This window comes from Suncus etruscus, chromosome 9 (genome assembly GCF_024139225.1).
Source record: "Suncus etruscus isolate mSunEtr1 chromosome 9, mSunEtr1.pri.cur, whole genome shotgun sequence".
NCBI lineage: Eukaryota > Metazoa > Chordata > Mammalia > Eulipotyphla > Soricidae > Suncus > Suncus etruscus.
The window spans coordinates 33,842,928-33,849,068 of record NC_064856.1 but is presented as its reverse complement, the minus strand read 5'-3'; positions in this window follow the sequence as shown (position 1 = coordinate 33,849,068).

Genomic DNA, 6,141 nt, shown 5'->3' with positions numbered 1-6,141 from the left:
ATATTCTTCCTTTTATTTTATTTTTATTAAAACATCATGATTTACAAATTTGTTTCATAATACAATTGTTTCATGCATTCAATGTTTCAACACCAATTCTACCACCAGTGTGATTTTTCCCTCCACCATTGTCCCCAGTGTCTCCCTCCCACCTCAATCCTACACCTTTAGCAGGCACAATTAATTTATTTTGCTTGTTACAATAAAATGACTAATGGAATTATGAAAAAAATACTTCAGTAAAAGAAACTTTGTGAAAATGGTTAATATCATAATGGGGTCCTCATGAACTCCTCCCTTAGTTCTCAGCTGTTTCTTTTCATATTATTTTCCACCTTTATTTTCTCATCTTGGAGCGCCTTACTCTTTTACTCAGCTGCTATTAATTTGCTGCTTAGAGTTTCTATTGAATTTTTTTTTGTTACCTACCATACTTTAAATTTTATTGTTATTGAGAGAGTAAGTTTTACATAGCATTATAGCCCAACCGTCACCAAAGTGCTCCAAACCCTCTGAAATTGTCTCTCGTGTCCACCTCTTCCATCCTCCAACTCTGGTAACCTTAGTTATGTGATCAGAGATCAAGGGAACCTTTTCTTTCCTTCCTTCCTTCCTTCCTTCCTTCCTTCCTTCCTTCCTTCCTTCCTTCCTTCCTTCCTTCCTTCCTTCCTTCCTTCCTTCCTTCCTTCCTTCCTTCCTTCCTTCCTTCCTTCCTCCCTCCCTCCCTCCCTCCCTCCCTTCCTTCCTCCCTCCCTCCCTCTCTTCCTTCCTCCCTTCCTCCCTCCCTCCCTCTCTTCCTTCCTCCCTTCCTCCCTTCCTTCCTTCCTTCCTTCCTTCCTTCCTTCCTTCCTTCCTTCCTTCCTTCCTTCCTTCCTTCCTTCCCTTCCTTCCTTCCTTCCTTCCTTCCTTCCTTCCTTCCTTCCTTCCTTCCTTCCTTCCTTCCTTCCTTCCTTCCATCCTCCCTCCCTCCTTTCCTTCCTTCCTTCTTCCCTCCCTCCCTCCCTATCTTTCTTTTTCTCTTTCTCTTTCATTTTTCTTTCTTTCTTCTTTCTTTCTTTCCTTTTCTTTCTTTCTTTCCTTTCTTTCTTTCTTTCTTTCTTTCTTTCTTTCTTTCTTTCTTTCTTTCTTTTCTTTCTTTCTTTCTTTCTTTCTTTCTTTCTTCTTTCTTTCTTTTCTTTCTTTCTTTCTTTCTTTCTTTCTTTCTTTCTTTCTTTCTTTCTTTCTTTCTTTCTTTCTTTCTTTCTTTCTTTCTTTCTTTCTTTCTTTCTTTCTTTCTTTCTTTCTTTCTTTCTTTCTTTCTTTCTTTCTTTCTTTCTTTCTTTCTTTCTTTCTTTCTTTCTTTCTTTCTTTCTTTCTTTCTTTCTTTCTTTCTTTCTTTCTTTCTTTCTTTCTTTCTTTCTTTCTTTCTTTCTTTCTTTCTTTCTTTCTTTCTTTCTTTCTTTCTTTCTTTCTTTCTTTCTTTCTTTCTTTTCTTTCTTTCTTTCTTTCTTTCTTTCTTTCTTTCTTTCCTTTTCTTTTCTTTCTTTCTTCTTTCTTTCTTTCTTTCTTTCTTTCTTTCTTTCTTTCTTTCTCTCTTTCTTTCTTTCTTTCTTTCTTTCTTTCTTTCTTCTCTTTCTTTCTTTCTTTCTTTCTTTCTTTCTTTCTTTCTTTCTTTCTTTCTTTCTTTCTTTCTTTCTTTCTTTCTTTCTTTCTTTCTTTTTCTTTCTTTCTTTCTTTCTTTCTTTCTTTCTTTCTTTCTTTCTTTCTTTCTTTCTTTCTTTCTTTCTTTCTTTCTTTCTTTCTTTCTTTCTTTCTTTCTTTCTTTCTTTCTTTCTTTCTTTCTTTCTTTCTTTTCTTTTCTTTGCCACACCCAGCATCACTCAGGGATTACTCCAGGCTCTGTGCTCAGAAATTACTCTTGGAAGGCTTGGAGAACCATAGGCTGGTGATAGAGTCCAGGTCAACCATGTAAAAAGCAAATGTCCTAGTTTCTGTGCTATCCTCTGGCCCCAATAAGGGTTTGTTTTTATTGGACACTGGCCTTACTTTGTTTCTTTAGACATATAGAGTGAGATTGTATGGAACTTGTCCTCCCTCTGCATTATTACTTAGTATGTCATCCTCTACTTTTATCCAAGTTTCAACAAAAGACAAGATTTCATCTTTTCTCATACTTTTCTCAAAATGTATTCCATTGTATATATATTAACAGTATATATACATATATATTTTATAATATATGTAAATGTATAAATATATCCATTCATTTACAATTCATTCACAATTCATTTACCCAATCATTTGTTTCCAGATCAGAGCTATTGTAACTAACAATGTAATGAACATAGGTGTACAAATATCTTTTCAAACTAATATTTTAGTTAGCACAGTTGTCAAGTAATGGAATTGCTGAATTTATGGAAGTTCTATTATTCTTTTTTGAGAAGTGTTCACTGTTTTATTTTGAAACTAAACTAGACAACACTTTTACTATCAATAAATAGGGTTCCTTTCACCACATCTCCACCAACCCTTGCAGTTTTCTTACTTTTAGACATAAGCCATTCTTATTATTGTGAAGTAATTTTATTTTTATTTAAACTTGCTTTTCTCTAGTAATAAGTGATGATGAATATTTTTTCATGTCTAGTGGACAGCTGCATGCCTTCTTTTAGGAACTTTGTTGGTATTTCCTTCACATTTATTGACAGGGCAGTTTGTTTTTGTTGTTGAGTTTGTTTTATATCTATTGAATATTAACTATATTGATTGGATATTAACCATTTGTTAGATGTGTAGTCTGTATTTTTCCCATTGAGTAAGGTACCGTATTTTCTGGCGTATAAGACAACTTTTGAAACAAAAAAAATATCAACTGAAAATCGGGGGTCGTCTTATACGCCGAGTATATCCCGAAAAATGTTTTAATATGCCACTAAACAAAGCAAGCAAGCAAACAAACAAAAAAACTCAGGCCACAGAGTTTCCAAATCTCTTTCTTGGGGGCTCCCAAACAGTACTCAGGAGATATGGGGGCCACTTCTGGCAAAACCCAGCTAACCGTGTTGGTGGTTCAGTGCTAGGGTCCAAGGATGGGGTGTTGTTTGGTTCATGTAGTGGGGGAGATTAACTGACGCCACCAGGGAATTGCCAGAAAAGGTGCCTATGATAAGGGACCAATCACCCCCAGGCTGCTCAGACTGCCTCTCTGACTCAGCCAATCCAAGCAGGATTTTCACACATGCAAATTAGACAATGTTCTAGACCCGAATCTACACTCTAAAAAGCCTGCTCAGCTTGGCCAGAGTCAGAGAGGAAGTCTATTACAGCATAACCTTTGAACCTTTGCTTGTTGTGATTGGCTCACTGTGGTACATACAGTTGCAGCACAGGAACGGTTCTGTCTGATACAGCGAATATAGGCCTAAACCTATGTTTTAACTGCAAAATTAGGGGGTTGTCTTATACGCCCAGTCGTCTTATATGCCGGCAAATACGGTACTTTTTAATTTAGTAAAATTAAAAAAATTAATTACTTTATTTTAACACTGTGGTTACAAGGCTGTTCATAATACAGGCTTATTTTTCACAGTTGCAAAGTTGCTCATGATTAAATTCCAGTCATACAATGTACAACACCCTTAACCAGTACACATTTCCCACTACCAATGTCCCCAGTTTCCCTCCATTTTTCCCCCTGCCTGTTTCTGGGCAGACATTCCCCCGCCCCTCTCTTTCCTTTTAGATACTGTAGCTTGCAATATTGCTAATACTGAAGGGGTATTATGCATATCACTTTATTTTCTTTCAGCGCCCAGTTCTTTTTTTTTTTTTTTTTTTTGGTTTTTGGGCCACACCCGGCGGTGCTCAGGGGTTACTCCTGGCTGTCTGCTCAGAAATAGCTCCTGGCAGGCACGGGGGACCATATGGGACACGGGGATTTGAACCAACCACCTTTGGTCCTGGATCGGCTGCTTGCAAGGCAAACACCACTGTGCTATCTCTCCGGGCCCAGCACCCAGTTCTTGTCCAGAGTGATCATTTCCAACTATTATTGTCTTAATGGTCCCTTCTCTGCCTAACTGTACTCCCTTGCTTTTTGTGGCAAGCTTCCTACCATGGACTGGTCCTTCTGGCCCTCATCTCTATTGTCTCTGGATACTATTACCATACTATCATATTTTTTATATCCCACCATTGAGTGCAATCATTCTATGTTTAATCCTCGTCTTCCTCTGACTCATTTTGCTCAGTATCATACTCTCCAAATCTATCCATGTATAAGTAATTTTCATGACTTCAAAATTTAGTAAGTTTTTTTTACAATACATAAAAGTTTTAGTTTGACTACTACTAAACAAGTAGTCCTATTTATTTTTGCTTTTGTTTCTTGCTGATGAGGTTGAATCATTAAAGATACTTTTGATATTAATATAGATTAATTCTGTTCTGCTTTCTTCAATATATTTTATAGGTTTAGGTATATCATCAAAGTCTTTAATCATTTTGAATTAATCATTGTGCATATTCAAGGCCTAAACACGCAGCCAACCTGGACTTGATCTCTGGCACTCCATATTTTTCCCCAAGCCTACTAGGAGAGACTCTGAATCACTAAGCCTGCAGTAAGCATTGAGCACCGCTGGGTGTCGCCCCAGCTCCAGAACAAAACAACTTGTATGTTGAAATAGGGGCCAATTCCTGGTTATTGTGGAGTTTGTTTGTTTTGCTTATAGCTGATCATTTTCATGCACCAATTGTTGAAGACATTTTCCTTGATCTACTTAGTATATCTAGCACTTTTGTCATAAATTGACTGTTATACACCTGAGAAAATGTCTGTGGACTCAATTCTATTCATCTTGTACAGTTTATTTATTTTATTTTTTTAAATAATAATTTTTTAATTAAATAGAATTTTAATTTTAATCATAGTGGCTTACATATCATTGACAATAATATTTTAGGTACATATTAACATAAAATCAGGGGAATTCCCATCACCGAATTGTCCCCCCTCCACCTCCGTTCCCGTCCTTCTTCCCATATCCTCTTCCCTTACCCCTGGGGCTGCTAGAATAAGTGGTCCCCTCTGTGCCTAGCTTACTGCTTAGTGGTCTTACACCTATTTGGTCTTGGTACCTCCCTTATTCCCCCGCCCCAATTGGGAGGCAGGACTAAGTTATGCGGTTTTGTTTGAAGGAGAGAAAAGTAATAACCTGGAGAAAAAAAAGAAAAGAAGAATCAGATACTCCGGAAATGGGCGGAATCCTTCTAGAGGCTTTCATCCTTGGTTTGAGAGACAAAGGGGAAAAAGAAGGTGAAACACCACAACAGTGCATAAAGAACTGTCAAATAAAATATCCAGTGAGTATTCCAAACAAACAAAACAAAACAAAAGGATAAGCACCATATAAAAGCCATGGTATTGAGATAATAAAATGTGGCAGAGCACATAAGAAAAGAAAAGAAGAAAATAAATAAATAAATATAAATGGAGACATCCACTTCAATAGCCAAACCACAACAATGCAATCAACAAAAAAATAGATAAGTAAATAATAATAAAAAATTGTTTTGTGCTTTTTTTCCCCTCCTGCAGATGCACAGTAAATATTGGGGTCATTCGAAAAGGAATTTCCTTTGCCTAAGAGATACAGGGTATCTCCACCCTTGAAGTATATTGTCATGGGATTAACTATAGATTCCTTTCAGGTTCATTTACTCTCCCCTCAGTGCTTTTGTGGTGTATGGAAGACTTCTGCTCCATCCTGGGTGATAACATCAGACCTCTGTATCTAAAGGTCTCGGTATCTGCACGAGTCAAGGAGTTGAACTTATGATTATGTCTTTCTTTGTGGATCTAGAAGTTCTGTTCCCTCAGTGTCATTTTAATCCGTCTTCTATGGTTGGCGGTCCGGTCTTTGCGCTCATCCTAGGATGGGCCTGGGATAGCGTCTTCCATTATGTTTCCAGAGGTCCCCTTCCGTTGCAATAGTCTCAGACAGACCTCTGGAACTAGGGATCATAGTTGTTATGCAGGTCGTAGCTCACACCCCAGACTAGGGCATTTTTATTGTCCCAGGATACATACAGTCTGCCATGGTTCTGTCAGCCAGTCATCTGTAAATCGCGATCTTGGCATTTGGACAGACCAAAGGG